At 36.5% G+C, this 18,251-nt stretch overlaps 1 non-coding gene across 1 annotated transcript; it reads right to left on the bottom strand.

Moving 5' to 3' along the window:
- Positions 1-10,530: 10,530 nt before the first annotated feature.
- LOC130464551 (small nucleolar RNA R71) lies at positions 10,531-10,636 on the bottom strand. Its single transcript, XR_008924949.1, has one exon. It is a non-coding gene; the product is annotated as a small nucleolar RNA R71 (small nucleolar RNA).
- Positions 10,637-18,251: the final 7,615 nt, after the last annotated feature.

Here is an 18,251-nt window from a genome sequence, read left to right as displayed (position 1 = left end):
GAAAAGGCTCGGCAAATAGCTTGATTAGCTTCCAATATATAGCGGGGTTATTTTCGTCCTTTCACATGGAGTACTAATGCCTTATTCTTTAGGGAAAAGAAATGATTCATACTTCTCCCGATTTTTAATACCATAACGTTTGCGATTTCTACACTATTCACATACTTCCTTCGTCTTTTAATACTCGCAATGTTTGGATTTTTGCCACTATTCATATAGTATACTTTGACTATTCGTAATCTTGTTAGATTCGTGTCAATGAGTATTTTCAAAATATCAACTTTTTATAATTTTTGCATAAAGAGAATTTAAGATATAAATGATCAAAGTTGTGCATTGGCATGCGTGAGACTTACAAACGTTGCGAGTATTAAAAGACGGAGGAATTATTATACTTTGATCATTGGTGGTGATTTATCATTTATACGTAAGATAAAACATAGTCATGTGGGATCTTGTTAATGTGTATTTTCAAAATATTAATTAATTTTCCCAAGAAAAGTCCAAATACAATGTTCTACAGAGTATTACTCCCTCCGTCTCTTTTTATTCTATACGTTTTCCTTTTTGGTATTTCAAAAGGTTTTGTACATTTTCTTTTATATTATCACATAAATGACTTAGTATTCTATCAAAATTTGTGTCCAATTATTATTTTAACCAATTAAATTCATTGGGTCGTTTAATCTCTCATACTTTTCCATTGAGACATTAAATTTTTCTCATTTCTCAATATTAGAATTTTGATAAAAGTGAAAACATTATAAATAAGCGTAATTTATCTTGTTTAGATAAAAAAAAATTGAGGAATCTCGATGTAAATTAATTAATCGTTAAAACGCGTGAAAAATACCAAACGTAAAGAACAAAAAGAGACAGGGGGAGTATTAAATTGCAAGTTTGCAACACAAGGAAAGAAAAAATAGAGATCAGTGACATCGTCTTTTGCTTAGGCGGAAATTTTTTTCATGTAAAAGCGCCACATGTACAGTAGTGATGTCAGTTGGGGTTTCTTTTAGTATCTATTACTATTACTATACTATATACTAAAAGACATACCAAGAATAACACATGTCACGCCCTGATGAGTCCTTAGTATTTTTCTTTTAAAATTATTTTTTATTAAATAGCTATAATATCGAATATAATACTAAAAAAAATAGATAAAATTCAGTTTACAAAAGATTGTTTATAAAAAAAAACAGTTTACATTTCATATAGCACAATAAAAATTAGATTCCCTAAAAAGTAGCATAGAAAATAATAAAAAGAAATCTAAAAATAATGTGTAGCTGCAGTATCTAAAATTTAGGAGGGGGGATATATATTGCTGAGATAAATTCGTGATATAGTATTCAATTTTTAGCTTCCAAAAATATAGGAAACCACATCAGCCAATATATTTACATGAACAAATATGGATAAAACACCTATTAGTCTATTACTATAAAAAAAATACCGTAAAAAATATGAATAATATATACATATAAAATCAGCCCATAAAATACGGATGGCAGTAGGTAACAAATAAATAAATAAAATTACAAAACAAAAATATTTCCTAAAATCAACTACGTAAAAAAATATACATATAAAAGCATCCCATAAAATACGGATGGCAGTAGATAACAAATAAATAATAAATAAATAAACTTACAAAACAAAAATATTCCCTAAGTTCCCTACAAAGTAGGGAACAAATAAAAAAAATATTCTACAAAACATAAATTTTCCTAAGTTCCCTGCAAAATAGGGATGCATAGAAAAAGATAACATAAATATCTTTGAAAAAATTAAGTAAAAAATCATAAAAAAAAAAAAAAAAAAAGGTAGTAATCCCTAGAATCCAGAATAATCGCAACAAATTAGGGTAATGGAATTCAACCGTATATAAGCAGCATTGTATATACTCCCTACTCATCCAACAATAATATCAAGCATATATTAAACCTAAACGTTAATTGTGAGGAAAAAAAAAGGGCCCAAAATTTTAGTCTCATACACACTATTAATCCGTCCATAAAAAATATAATGATACAAGCAAGGGTTATCCGACTATGGACAGTTCCTATAAAATTTGTATACATAATGATGGATTGTGGTGTTGTTGAGCATGTTGTTGGTGAAGTCAAAACTATGTGTTTCTTGGAAGAATGCCAATGTATATATACTCCCTCCGTCCCCTTAATACTCGCACCGCTTTCCTTTTCGGGCTGTCCCTTAATACTTGCACCGCTTCTATAAATAGAAATCTTTACCAATATTATATTATTTCTCACACTTACCTATTACCCCACTTACACCCCTACTCCCTACAAAAAATCATTTAAAAACCCACACCCCTCACTCACCACTCCCCAACCCTTACGGGGTCGTTTTTTCGCATATCTGATATGTGTGGAAACACACATATCAACTAAAAGAAAAAAAAGGAAGTACCATTCATGTAAAAAGAGTACCATTCTGTAAAGAAAAGTACCATTCTGTAAAAAAAAGTACCATTTGTGTTTAGAAAAGTACCATTTAATTTTTTTTTTGTCCTTTTTCCTATTTTGTCTTTTGTTATGATATGTATTTGCCCATACATATCTGATATGTATTTGTACTTCCTCAACCCTTACACATTTCCCACTAACTATATTAAAAAAAGTACCCCACTATTAACTAACACCTATTAAATTAATAAGTCAATTTAAATGTCTTAAACTCCGCACTGGTCAAACCGATGCGAGTATTAAAGGACTGAGGGAGTAGTAGTTAAGGACTTAAGGTATGAAATTGCCATTTTTGGCTGTATTATTTGTAATACCACGTAGGCATGTAGTATTATCCACCAATTCCTTTTTTATTTTATTTTTTCTCAATTTATTTTTGGGTTGATATTCTTCCTTCTTTTGCTTTTCTCTTTTGCTTATGTTGCTAAGATAATACACAAGGTTGAAGAAGAGAAGAACTTCTGTATTTCTATATTTCAATGTTCGTGACTGCTACAATATCTATAATCTATATATGCACAAGCTATTAGGGTAAAACCTAGGTAACCCAAAAAGATTAGGAAACTAAATACAAAGGATATCCTAATTATGGTACATAGAATATTTACACGCTAAGTGTCCTTATTACTGTAATATTCCGCTAATACTCCTCCTCAAGTTGGAGCATGGAAATTTCGAATGCCCAACTTGGGAAGAAGGATTAGAAATTGCGGTTTACCAAGTGCCTTGGTAAATATATCCGCTAACTGATTTTCTCCTGTTCGAAAATGGGATGTAACTATATTCCCATATTGGATCTCATCTCGGGCGAAATGACAATCCATCTCAATGTGTTTCGTCCTTTCATGAAAAACCGGGTTTGTGGCTATATGTAGGGCCGCTTGAGTCGCTTGACTGTCGCGATATAGCCTCATAGGTCGTTTGTGTCGAACACCTAAACAAAAAAAATGGACTCCAACCATTTCAACTCAGACATAGTAGTAGCCATAGATCGATATTCCGGCTCTGTCTAAGATCGTGAAATTAACTGTAATTGACTCTTTTTTTTCTAATGAATAGACAAAAGGAGAAGATGAGTGGGAGTATTTTTTTTCCCTGATGAATGGGAGTGTGAATGAGGTGAGATATGTTGGTGGAACAATGAAAGGATGAGAAATGAAATGGCAGTGGAAGTCAGACTTCTCAATTTCTCATCTTCTCATTTTTTTTTCAATTTTTTTTGAGACCTATTAAAAAAAAATTAGAACATTACGCAAAATTTTCTCATGATCTTGGATTTTGGGATTAGGTATCTATCAAATTTATTAAAAAAAATATTATACTCTTTTCTTTTACTAATAAAATATCCACTATTTAGTATATTAATAAAATAAAAATAAATTTGTTACATTCTCATGTATATATTCATGTTAGTAGATATATTATTCACCCATGTACGATAAGAACATCTCAAATTAAGAAGTATTTGAAAAGTGGAACATTAGTGGTATGGAAAAATTAGTTTGGATACGAATTATTTGAAAAGTGGAACTTTAATGGTATGAAAAATTAGATGGATACGAATTATTTTTTAACAATATTATGTATACCATGTCAATAATTTTGGATTACCATGCATGGCACGGGTTCTATACTAGTTAGTATAGATTAGCGATTATGCGAAGGTTGCTAGTCATGATTTGAAAATTAATGGATTGTCTACTATATCAAATGTTGCATGATTTTTTTTTTTTTTTGGCTTTTTCAACCTGGAATTTGGAAGGAGGCTGGAGGCTGGGACTTTGGCACTTGTGTAAATGTACCATTTAGAAAGAGTTAATCGGTGGTAAACTAGCATCCATGCCTTATTTTTTTTTTTATATAGAGCCTAGGGTCTATTAGAGTATTAGGTGCATCAATTGCACTATTTCCTTGTTTAAAAAGATGTCTATTATTACGGTTTATATTCTTGTGTAGTTGGGCTCTATTGGCCCACCTTGTATTTAGGCCTAGCAATAGTACGCAGATAGTCACAGTTGTATATATAAACCAATTGAGATGGAAATACAAATCAAGAAAACACAAAACCTAATTAAACTTATCATGGTATCGGAGCTAGCAGCCTAGCAAACCCTAAACCTAATATTTTTTTTCTTCTTTTCCTCTTTTGCAGTCAGACTTCATCAGCGTGAACAGTCTTGATTAGCCATGGACGGTGATGGAAAAATTGATCCCGTATCTCCATATTACCTGAGTTCTGGAGATCAACCAGGCACTATCGTCACTCATGTGTTACTACGGGGTGAGAACTATTTGGCGTGGGCCAGGGCAATGCAGCTTTCCCTATAGTCACGTCGTAAATTCGTATTCGTCAATGGCACGATTACACAACCTACCGACAAGAAGAAGCAACTTGATTGGGTTACAGTTAATTCAATGCTTGTTTCTTGGATGTTGAGAAGCATGGAGCCCAAAATCGCTGCATCCATTCCTTTTCATGACAATGCTAAAAAATTGTGGGATTTTTTGGTAAAGAAATACTGTATCGCGAACGGACCGCGACTACAACAGATCCGTGGTGAGATCATGGCTTGCAAGCAGGGTAAGGGTGTCACCATGGAGGATCATTACACAACTCTCACAAGGTTGTACGATGACTTAGTGCAGTTTAAACCATTGAGAGTATGCGAGTGCGGTAACTGCTCGTGCAACATGGCTGGGAAACTCGTTGCAGACAGGGATGAGGAGATTTTGCATCAATTCTTGATCGGTGTTGATGACGAACTCTATGCTACAGTGAGTACTAATCTTCTGTCCAGAGTGCCCATGCCCACATTAGATGAGGCTTACCTAGCGTTTGTGCAAGAGGAAAGATCCAGGGACATTGCCACTATACAAGCAGCGAAGGAGGTTGTTCAAACGCAGTCTATCTTTGCCCTTCAGGCTGAACGTCCCAAGCCCCGCATCGACAGACCTGACCGCTCACAGCTCACGTGTACTCACTGCAAACGTGATGGCCATGACACTAGTACGTGCTTTAAGCTCCATGGTTACCCGGAGTGGTACGAAGAAATGCAAAGTCGTCGGGCTCGGGGAGGCTCGGTTAAGGGGGGTACTGCCTCTGTACTTGTATCTCGTGGGCGTGGAGTGTCTGCTCGTGCCAACGCCATTTCTGGCAGCAATTTGGGTGAAAGCAGCCACGCAAGAGGTTCTGAAAATGGTGTTCCCGTTGAGTTTACTCCTGAGCAAGTGCGTGCCGTCCTAAATATGCTCAACATCAGTTCTTCCTTAGATAAAATGACGGGTGAGTGTTCCGCCCTACCTTGGATTATTGACACAGGGGCGTCGTGTCATGTTACTAGTGATTCTTCACGGCTGACCCATATTCAATCTATTTCTGCTTCGCCCCTAGGTCTACCGGATGGGAACCACACTATTGCTACCAAGGAGGGTCGTGCGGTCCTCTCTCAAGAATTAATTCTTGGCAATGTCTTATTTGTTCCTACTTTATGTTGCAATTTAATATCGGTGTCGCAATTAATTGATGATTCTAACTGTTTAGTCCAATTCAATGACTCTTTATGTGCTATACAGGACCAACGTTCGGGGAGCCTGATTGGAGCTGGTGAACGGAAGGATGGACTCTACTATTTTCGGCCGATTCCTTAAGTGTATGCGGTGACTGTTCCTGAAGTGTCTACTTTTGAGTTATGGCATCGCCGGTTGGGGCATCCGTCGGACAGAGTTCTCAAGTTAGTGCCTGCAATTCAAAAATGTTCTCATAATATTACGAAGAAATTAAATAAGGCTTGTGGGATTTTCCCTCAAGCTAAGCAACATCGTGATAGTTTTCCTGTTAGTGATAGCAAGGCTAGTAGAATGTTTGAATTAATACATTGTGATTTATGGGGGCGTAACTCTATTCCCTCTACTAGTGATGCTCATTATTTTTTGACCTTGGTAGATGATTTCTCTAGAGCAGTTTGGGTGTACTTATTGCATTCAAAAACCGAAGTTTATAAAGCTTTCCGTTCTTTCTTTGCTATGATTGAACGTCAATTTGACTCCACTGTGAAATTTGTGCGTAGTGATAATGGCACCGAATTCAGATGTATGTTTGACTATTTTGATGAAAATGGGATTATTTTTCAAACTTCTTGTGTTAGTACTCCGCAACAAAATGGTCGTGTTGAACGGAAACATCAACATATTGTGAATGTTGGTAGAGCATTTGTAATCCCCCGTAATTTTATAAATCTTATTAATATATTTTAACGTATAGTTAATTGTATTTAAATAGAATTTACGAATTTTAGAAATAAAAATGTAATTAACGAATATTTATTTTTATACGTTCTAAATATTTTAACGATTTATGCAATCAAAATTAGTTTTTACAATTATATTTTGAAAGAATTTGAACAAAAACATTTCTAATCGGCCTTGGATTCAAACACTAGAACACAATTCTACTCCTAGCCCAATTAGTAAAGCCCAAGTAAATAAACTCTCAAACCCACATAATTTTCTAACTTCTCTTCCCTCTCTTTCACGTGTGCCTTCCCTTCCTTCTCTTCACATTCCTCTTATTTTTCTTCTTCCCTGCTTAAGCCAATATCCACCTCTGACAACCCTCCACCACAGACCAGCGCCGTCGCGCCGTCGACCATCTACCCCGTCGACCGCTGCACCAGCCGTCGCTGCAGTCAAGCCTTCACTTTTCTTCTCCTCCTCCTTGATTCTCCTTTCCCTTGCTTCTCTCGCAAGGCACCACCACCACCACCACCGGTCGGCTCTGTTGCTGCACTGCCTTGCTGCACCGCCGTCGGCCGTCACCTACACCAACAGTCGCCGCGTCCCAATCAGGTCGACGCTATTCTTTTCTCCCTCTCGTTCTTTTATTCTCTTTCTCCTCTTCGTAATTGCCTTCCCTTCCTCACGTCGCTGCAGCTTCCCTCCGACCACCGTTCTGCAGTGCCGCCGCCAACCAACGTGCACCGCACTACCGCCGCCGTTCCTCCCTCCGGCCGGCGCCCTTACCTCTCTCCCTTTTGGTTATTTCTTTAACCCTAAAACTATTAAATGCTTTAATTTGGTTTTAGTAATTTAATTAATATTTTCATATTATAAATTTATGGTTTTAATGATGTAAATATAGAATTTAGATTTCATATTTTGCCTAATGAATTTAATTTCCAGATTTATTAATTTTGTTAAATAAGGGTTTTAAATTATTAAAACATGAATTTTTAAGGTTTTAATAGTTTTAAAATCATATTAGGATGATTATAAATTATGAAAGTTATTATTTTTATGATTTTAAGCATGTTGGATATATTCTGGAGTAGTTTGAAACTATTTTATATTGCTGGAAATTGTAAATTGCGTGTTATATATGAATTTATGATAATTCGTGATCGTTAGTGAAGTAATTAATATGCTAGGAGATTTAGTAGTTAAGTTTGGTTGTTGAGGAATGTTCTAAACAAGTTTAAATGTATTTAGAATACTTGATTATTGCTGTGAATTATGGGGAGTTGATGGGAACCTTTATTGGTTGTTTTAGGCGGGAATTTCTGCGTAGGCGACTTTTGAAAGTGTTAAAGTGGTCTATCAGTTTGTCTACACATACCTGTGTGCTTGGAATGTGTGTTATCTGTTGAAACCAAGTTGAAATTTGTTGATGGACTTGATTATGTTGGAATTTCATGTTTAATATTGTTGGATGGACATGTTGAACATATATATTTCGTTATGAGGATTATAACATGTTAGTAGATGATTGATGCTAACATGTTTGGTTGGGAACACTAGATTATTTTATATATATATTGATTCAGATCGATTGATCGTTGTTCCCTTTTAGCTTTTCACTACTTTATGAGGGCCGAGGACCTTGTTTAGTAAGTTGAAACCTTATACCCATATAGAGGGGTTGATCAGTATTAAAGGAAAGGTTGGATTTAATTGGAATGAGTCTTGTTTGATACCTTTGTGATCACTTACTTAATTCCAAGATAAAAACAGTTGTGAATAAATGTGGATTGTATGCCTTATGTGATTGTTGAGTCATAACAGGGTTTCAATTTGTAAATCATGTAAAGTGAAACTGAGTAGCAATAGCTTTAGAATGTGCACGTCTAAAGTGACGGACAAACAAGAGTTGGGGTTCATGGTGGTAGCCCATCTTTGGGGTGAATGCATTTTGGGTGCGGTTTATTTAATTAATCGAACCCCGTCTGGCTTGTTGAAAAATAAAACTCCATTTGAGGTCTTATTTGGCAAAGAACCCGACTTGGATCATCTCCGTATTTTTGGTTGTTGATACACTCATATTTTATATAGTTTTTACCCCCGTCCCGTATGCACTTTTCATCTCATTTGAGCTCTTCGGAGCCTATTTTAGTGCTAATGTGTGTTGTGTACTGTCTGTTAGTTGCAGGGCTGTTTTTGATGATAATTGATCTTTGGGGGCCCGTTTCTTATCACTCTTGGATGACTACACGGATCCCGAGGCATTACGGGATGATCTAGCTAGATTCAAAGGGGGCACGAGCGTCAAACTTGGCCCAAAGGAGTTGGGCATGGGCCTCAAGTTCAAACTCAAGGCAAATGCGTCAAATTGAGCTCAAAACCTGTGGCCCCGGTTTTCGAAAACCGGCAGGTTTTGAGAATGGAAGGAAATCTCTCTTAGGTGCGAAACCGGCAGGTTTGGAGAAACCTGTGGCCCCGGTTTTCGCTACCTGATACTTTTGGAACGCCTGACTGGGCCGAAAACCGGCCGGTTTCTGGAAACCGGGGTGCCCGGTTTTCGGTCCCATTACGTTTTCTTTTGCTTAAGTTACTCCGTAGGATTAAGGGGAGGCTTATATATTTATTTAGTGTTTTATAGTACGTCTCTCTCTCTCCGAAACTTCGTATTATTATTTTGCTTAGCTTAAAACTTTGATTTTTATTCTCCAAACACTCAACTTTAGATTAATTAAAGATTCAAACTTTCAGTTATCGTTCGTTCTTCGTTATTAGGTATTTCTTTATTTCAGATTTTATCGAGAGAGCATGCTAGTCTAATTAACTGTTTTATTGATTATTATCGATTGTTGTCATCCTAGAATGTTGTTCATCGGTGAACCTATGCCCTAGACCTTTTAATATCCGATTTTTCCCTATTTTATTATCGTCCTAGTTATATTATACAAATCAATCCATATTCTTGTTTCCCAATAGTCTAGAATTGCCGATTAATAGTAGAAAGAACATTGTTTCCCTGTGGATACGATCCCTACTTCCCTTGCTATATTTTTAGTTGGTGAACGTTAGGTTTATCTTTGATAGGAGTGCGATTTAGCCTGTCAAATTTTGGCGCCGTTGCCGGGGAAACGGTTTTATTTTCTGTTGTTAATTGCTTATCCTAGATTATTGTTTGTTACTACTCAAGGAACTCACGTTCCTTGAGGCCGGATCTCACATTGTTTTGTAGTCTTTGTCTATGCCCAGGACCGTAGGTACTAGTAATCTTACTCCGTTCGAACCTGAGCCCGAAAGAACCTTTCGTAGACGAAGAACTTTCATTGCACAGTGTGGGAATTACTCTGATTATGATCATAATATTGGCGATCTTTTTCCTTCAGATACAGATTCAATTTCAGAGATAGAGATGGGTGACGAAACTCTACTACCGCCACCTACCCCACGGCTTACAGACTATTCTAAGCCAAGTCTGTCCGTGCTACCAAAGGCAATCATGCCTTCTATTGCAGCTGAGACCTTCAAGATTGAGCCTGCAATGATTAACATGATTGAGAGACGCCAGTACGGTGGGGAACCAGGTGAAGATCCGAATCTTCACATACAGTCCTTCATCCAATATTGTCCCACCATCAAGCAAAAAGGATTGACTCCGGAGCAGACTATGGAGATACTTTTCCCGTTCTCTTTGAGTGGGAAAGCTAAATTGTGGATTAATGGGTTGAATCGGGCGAATTTGAAAATCACTAATTGGGAGTCCTTGGCTCTTGCTTTTTATGTTAAATATTTTCCACCTGAGAAAACAGCTCGTCTAAGGGGTCAGATATTGGGTATCTCACAACAAGCAGATGAGAGTTTGTTCGAGGTCTGGGAGAGATTCAAGGATTTGCAAAGAGAGTGCCCGCACCATGATTTGGAAGATTGGTTCTTGATTCAGCAGTTTTATAATGGTCTGGGAAATGAGTCTAGATGTTTGTTGGATTCAGCTGCCAGTGGGAGATTCATGCAACTTGAGGTGCCTAGCGCTATGGAGGTGATTGAGGAGATAGCCATTCACAATGCCCAGTATGGGAATCCTAGAGGTTTATCTAATAGGGGTGGTAAGCATGATTTAAATCCTATTGAACAATTAACTGCCCAATTGACTGCTTTACACTATAAGTTTGATAATATGCAAGCAGCCAATGCTCAATCTGCCCAACCTGTTAGTGTAGCTGCTATGAGTGCCCAACCTGCTACTGTTTGTGAAAGTTGTGGAATGTCTGGTCATTATGCACAGGAATGTAGGATCTTTGTTGAACAATGTAACACATTTCAATCCTACAAACAAAATAACCCATTCTCCAACTCTTACAATGAGGGCTACAAAAACAACCCTCTACTATCCTACAGGAGCAACAATATCCAGAACCCTCACCAAGTCCAACATCCACCACAACAACCATACCAACCCCCACATCAACAATCCTACCAACCACGGAACAACTACAACCAACAGTCTAGTGGACCACCTGGGTTCCCTAGACAACACACACCACCCCTACCACCACAACCTCAAGCCACACAGCATGACCCTATGCTAGTAGAGATGAGGAACATGATGCTACGAATGCAAAAATCTCTAAGTGAAAAGGATGCAAAGATCGATGCTCTTACTGCTCACAACAAGATCATTGATACACAGTTGGCAAAGATGGCTACTACTATTGCAGGGAGGCCACCAGGCCAATTTCCTTCACAGCCCGAAAATAGGGAAACTGCTAATGCAATTACATTGAGGAGTGGTAGGGATTATGATGGTCCTTCTATGCTGGTTGAGGTTGATTCTGGGGTGTCTGCTAGTGGTCTGGTCAGTGAGGAAATCCCAAAGATAGTTATGGATGGTAAGGAAGCTGAAAAGGTAGTCAATGAGAATGAGGCTACAACTGAGGTTAAGAAGGAGACAGATATGTTAGGTTATGATACATATGACAATTCATAAATCATGCGGAAAAACCATAAAGCCAGGAAAGCATATTATTTACACATAATCATTTAGCATAGTTTAGATGCATACACTTTGTTGCGTGCCTTCCCTAGCTGCGCCCGAACCGAACAAGAACAAGTCTTTAGGACTCCAAGTGTCGTCCCTCCGTAGATAGTTCACAGCACGTCCGGATCCGCCTTAAGCTTGACCAACTAGGATCGCACTTAAGGTACTTAGAATTTTCGGCTAATGTAGGCAATTATATGACTGAATTTTTGCTCTCAAAAATCACTTTGAATACTTGAATACTCTCTTCAAAATAATGACCCTAGGCCTTTATTTATAGAGGTATGGAAAGGGAATTGTAATCCTATTAGGATACGAATTAATTAAACTAGAATCCTAATAGAATTCTTATTTAATTAATTCATCCTTTTAGGTTTAGGAATTTAATCATATGTCGAAACCTGATAGCTTTAGGATTCGTATAGCACACAAACACACATACGCACGCACAGCAGCCAACGAGGGGCGCCATGCGCGCGCGCGCAGCCCGCGAGCTCGCAGCCCATTGCCACGAGGCCCACACGCTGCCGCAGCGTTGGCGCGCGCTGGGCCTGCCTTGCGGTGGGCCTGGCGCAGCCTTGGCTGGTGCGTTGTGGCGCGCTGGCTTGCTGGGCGATGGCCCGGCTTCGTGCTGGGCCTTCGTCTGGCAGGCCTCGTCCGATGCTAATTCATACGATACGCTTCCGATTAATTTCCCGATTCCGGAATTCATTTCCGATACGAACAATATTTAATATTTCCGATTCCGGAATTAATTTCCGTTTCGAACAAATATTTAATATTTCCGTTTCCGGAATTATTTTCCGATTCCGATAATATTTCCGAATCTGACAATATTTCCGTTTCCGGCAATATTTCCAATTCCGGCAATATTTCCATTTCCGATAATATTTTCCGATACGTACCATGTTTCCGTTTCCGGCAACATCTACGACTTGGATAATATTTATATTTCCGATACGATCCATATTTCTGTTTCCGGCAATATCATCGTTTCCGGAGTATTCATTTCTTGCCTGTGACGATCTCAGCTCCCACTGAAACCAAGATCCGTCGATTCCGAATATCCATAGATGGAGTATTTAATGCCATTAAATACTTGATCCGTTTACGTACTATTTGTGTGACCCTACGGGTTCAGTCAAGAGTAAGCTGTGGATTAATATCATTAATTCCACTTGAACTGAAGCGGCCTCTAGCTAGGCATTCAGCTCACTTGATCTCACTGAATTATTAACTTGTTAATTAATACTGAACCGCACTTATTAGACTTAACATAGAATGCATACTTGGACCAAGGGCATTATTTCCTTCAGTCTCCCACTTGTCCTTAGGGACAAGTGTGCATTTCCTAATTCCTTTGTCGCTCGATGCTTGCTCTTGAACATAAGGTAAGAGTTGTCATCCTTATTATGTCCAGAGGTGTTCCTCGGTTTCAGAGTTCAACTGATCAAATAAACAGATAATCATAGCCTATGATTCATCCGAGCACGGCCATGCATTTCACAGTTTCTAGCTCTCCGAGTGGCCTTGTACAACTTTTAAGCATCTCATCCCGATTTGTGGGAGGACAATCCCAATCTTGCGATCTTGAGATTAGACTTCGTTTGATAGGTGATTACCTGAGCGTTGCCTTTATAGCCTCCTTTTACGGTGCGACGGTTGGTCAACGTCAAAGCAACCAGTTCTCAAACAAGTAATCTCAAATCACTCAGGTATTGAGGATTTAGTGTCTAATAATTTTAATGAAATTTACTTATGACAGATTTTCATCTCTTACAGTAAAGTTTCATAGGTCTTGTCCGATACTAGTCTTCCCAAAGTAAGTATCTATGCAAATGATTATGACATTGCCATGTCCACATAGTTCAAGAAACAGAACTACTAGTCATCTTGCATTCTAGTCGTCTAACGTTTTCTATGCGTCCAATTTTATAGAAAACTCCGACCAGGGACCATTTTCAACTTTTGACATTCAAGTTCACTTGATAGACATTTCTTAGTCACAGGACTGGTCCTGACAGTCTATCTTGAATATTTCGTCAAATTGAAGGGACTCATCATTTAATACTAAACCAAGATTAAATGGAATATGAAAATACATTTCATATATGATAAATGTTCAACCCCAATGTTTTACAACCATGGGCCTCTAACCCATCTTTAAAACATTTCATGGAATTCAAAGCTATGCTTGATTTCCAGTGCTACAATGTGAGTGTTGCTTCTCACTTGTTGCATAGGTTTAGTTATCATGCTTTGCTAATCTTAATATCCTTTTCATCGAATGTTCTTCGAGATATGATGATAAGATCTTTTGAGTATGTTTATTTTGTGATCTAGTCTTTCTTGCTACATTAGTGGTTCTACGCATTTTGCAATGAAGAACCATTAAGTCAACAGACATGTGATCTTCCCAAGTTCAATGAAGAACTCATATAAACAACTCTATTTTATTGCTTCTTAGGCAATAATTACTTTTACTTCAACTGTATAGGTTGCTAGTGATGCTTTGTTTGGATCTACTTATCCAAGCAGTTCACAGATATGTGGAAGACTCTCCAACTATATCTTAGAACATAGAAATTATTATTTTAATTTCCCACGCAACAACTCATGGTCTTCAATCCATGTTGCCATTTCAAAACACGATGCTCTTTAGCTCGTCCTTGTCAATGGTTAACTCCAAAGGGTCTTGCTTGATCCTTTGCCAGTGTTTATGCGTGTAGCATCAATATTTTGCATATCTTTATTTCCTTGAATCAGGAACTATTCCTATGTACCTTTTCAAGTACCATAAGTGTTCTTGATCTCAATCTAGTTGATCTTCACTTAGATCAATAGAGATTGGTATATGTTCGTCATGCCTAAAGTCATACGATACGTTTTTGGCGATCCTCAGATTATATCATATATATGATAAATTCTTTTGCAGAATAATTCCCAATTGAATTCTATTCATGTAACTTTAGCTCATTCAGTTTCAGTAGATACTGAATCCAACTAAATTCTTTGACATATAATATAGGTGAAGAATCTCATTAGATTCTTTGATGTTTAACTTAGTAAATGCTTATACATAGTTCAAACATTCATTACTTAGATTTATTCATATGGATCGAATATCTCCAATGGAGTCTTTCGTGTTTGATTTAGTAAATGCCATTACTAAACAATATCATAAGATCTTTGTAAATAGATCTTAATACCCAGTATGTACTAAGTTTCGCCTTGGTCCATCATTGATGAATAATTTCAAATCTAAGTCATTAGCATTTGAATGTTATTTCACAATAGAGAGATATGTGTGTGATACACACAGGACCAGTTAAGTTTTTATGTACTCCCACTAAACTTCTTATATATCTATAAGAATCATGTACATTTTATGAAACTAAAATACTTATTAGCTTCACTAAAATATAGTTCTAATTCCCAATTGCTTGCTTAAATCTGTACTTAGATTTTATAAACTAGCTTTTCTTTTCAAGCATTTATTTGGATCCACAAATCCTATGACATACCATGTACATAGTTTCTTCCAACATTTGACTGAGGAAGATGTTTTGTCATCCAATTGCCATATGTACCAATATGCAATCATTGCTTGAATTATAGACTTAAGCATTACGATTTTGCATGAGGTTTCAACACAATCCACATCGTGAATTTGCTTGTAACCTTTAGCAACTAATCTAGCTTTGTGTGTGAACACTATTTCATGTTTGATGGTTTTTATCCTTAAAACAAACTTGCAACCAATAGGTGTGAAACTATTCTTGCAAATCAACAAAATTTCAATTTTGTCATCAAAACATTGGTTATGTTTTATGGCCTTTAACCATCTAAAACATTTGAGTCTATATATGGCCTCTAACCATTTTAGGGAATCTGGGTTTCGTCATAGCTTTCTTACAAGTCACAAACTCATTAATCTACATGATAATAGTTTGACTGCAAGTTGTAGGTTTCTTCACTATCTAATAGAAGAATCTCATAGTGACTTGAACTCTATGCCTACATGGGATTAGAACATCAAACAACAGAATATCAATAGCCACTTGAAAGTCCTTTGAATATTCTGTTCTCCTTGAAGCACTTGTAAAGTCTTCTAAGAGATATATATTCTTTAAAGCCACTTCTAAAGTCCTCAAAGAATAAGTGTTCGGATTTTCTAAAGAACTTCGAAAAGCCTCCAGAATGTCCGTTTATGTTTGTTGTTCGCCTCGAAGACTTTCGAGGTCTATTTTCTCCCACTTGTCATTTTGGAAACGAATCTCCAAAAGGACATTATTTCGAGCAAACAAACATTATGTTCTCAAAAATTTGTGGTAGAAACAATACCCTTGTGTCTCATTTGAATAAATCACAATATATCTATACTTGGGCCTTAGTTTGTTGAATAACAAACACTAAGCTCCCACTGAGTTTAGGAACTCTTTAGATATATTATGAAAAGATATTCTGAAATTACTTTTCAATAGCTTTGACGAATTTGGTTTAGTTTGGTGGTAGTTGAGCATTTTGTTTTAGAAATTATAGGAAAGTTCTTTATGATTCATCATTGATCGAATCAAGTACCAATTGACTTCGATCATTCCAACTAAGATATGCCATATCTTATGGACCTAGATTGTGAAATTACAACACACAATCATTGATGATCATATTTGGTCTCAAGTAATCATCAACATGATCTAACCTATATCTTTATGATTTCTTGCCAAGTGGATTTTATACTTCTGGATCTTTGAACTAGCCAAACAGATTCAACTTATATCACATTTGAGTAAATAAACCTATATTCACTCAAATCAATGTGAAATAATAAAGTCATAAAACCTTTCTTTAGCTTTGAACTCTATCGTCTAGGCGTTCTAACAATAGTTCATATTCTTTGTTACTTTCAACAAGTAAGACTAGCTTGTCTTAAGTTGATCTAGAAATCAACCAACTTTCAAAAGTCCATTAAAATAGAGCTTGTGAATGTTAACTTGTTGATATGGTCTAAGCAACAATGCCAAAGATTAATGGAACTCAAATCAAGGGTTTGATTTGAACCTAGTAAAGTTTTTATTTAAAGAGTTGTTTGTTTTAATCAAGCATATTGACTCAAACCGTAAATGACCATTTCATTCAAATAAACAAACAAACAAGCATTGTTTTCGTTCTTCTGAATGTGAGTCTTTCTGTGTTTGAAGCAGAAATTTAGGTATGCTGATTATGGAACAAAATAGCCATTAAGTTCCAGCCTTTGAAAGGACTTAAAACAAACTAGATGACCCTACAACTAATGTAGAATTGCCATGCTTCATTTCCCACTTGTAGGTCATTAGTGTATCCTAGCTTCCATTGTTTGAGTTATTACCGAAGTAAGAACCTCAAGCGGTATATGATACCAAGGAAGTTTGATTGCTAGGTCACTTCTCTTTAAACATAAACTTATAGGTAGAAACGGAATCGTAAATTCCTTTCATTTGTTCCTTGTTTTCCTATTTCTTGTACCCTTTCTTATAGTCTTAAGAATTGAATTCTTTAGTGTTGACTTTTATACTTTGTTAGACATGTCCAATGTCGCTCCAACAAGGTTCTTACTATTTTATGTTGAATATTAAGTTTCAACTAGATGATCTTACCAGAAGCTTCTAAAGTTCTCTAAGCATCTATCTATTCGAATGTCTAGGGACTAGACTCATTCGAGAATTAAATGGACAAAGATATTAGGTTGTTAACCATTGGTAAAGCTGAGCGTTTAAACTCAATGATTTATGATCTCAAAACTACATTGTATTTTGAATTCACAAGCACCAATCGGTTTGCCATTCGACTTTGATATTCGAAAACAACCATAAAAGTCGCTAAAAGAAACGTACATTTTAAATCGCTCATTTTCTCTCATTTCCGTGAATCGTTCTTGAATTCACTACCAATCGAGAAAATTTACCGTTACCTTTCTAAAAGGGTTTAGTGCAGTGCAAGATATTTAATTATAAACAATAATTAAAACATTAATTGAAGCATGCAAAGTCTAAGCATTTATCATGAATATAACTTGAAAATTAAAGCAATCATGCAATTCAAACAAGTTATTAGCATTTTATTCGAATTTATTGTTCCAGCAGGTGTGAATAAAATGATTCCAAGATCCTAAAATCATTGAAGAACTAAGCTCAGTTTGTCGACTTAATCCTAAAACATCTTAGGTAAGCAAAAGCCTTTTTCTAATAGTCTAGAAACTATTCTTGGTTGATAGGTACGTCTAAGAACTTATTAGGTAAACCTATCGATTTTGCCACGACATAAAAGGACTCCTTACTTATATCGTTGAGTTTCACCAAAACTAACATGTACTCACAATTATTTGTGTACCTTGCCCCTTTAGGACCAATAAGTAACACCTCGCTGAGCGAAAACTATTACTAGATTGATGTAAAGGATATCCAAGCAAGTGTATATTTTGGCATGGCACCTTTTAACTCAATTTTTAAGTTTGGAAC

This window comes from Spinacia oleracea, chromosome 6 (assembly GCF_020520425.1).
Source record: "Spinacia oleracea cultivar Varoflay chromosome 6, BTI_SOV_V1, whole genome shotgun sequence".
Lineage (NCBI taxonomy): Eukaryota > Viridiplantae > Streptophyta > Magnoliopsida > Caryophyllales > Amaranthaceae > Spinacia > Spinacia oleracea.
This window is presented reverse-complemented; position numbering and strand designations above follow the sequence as displayed.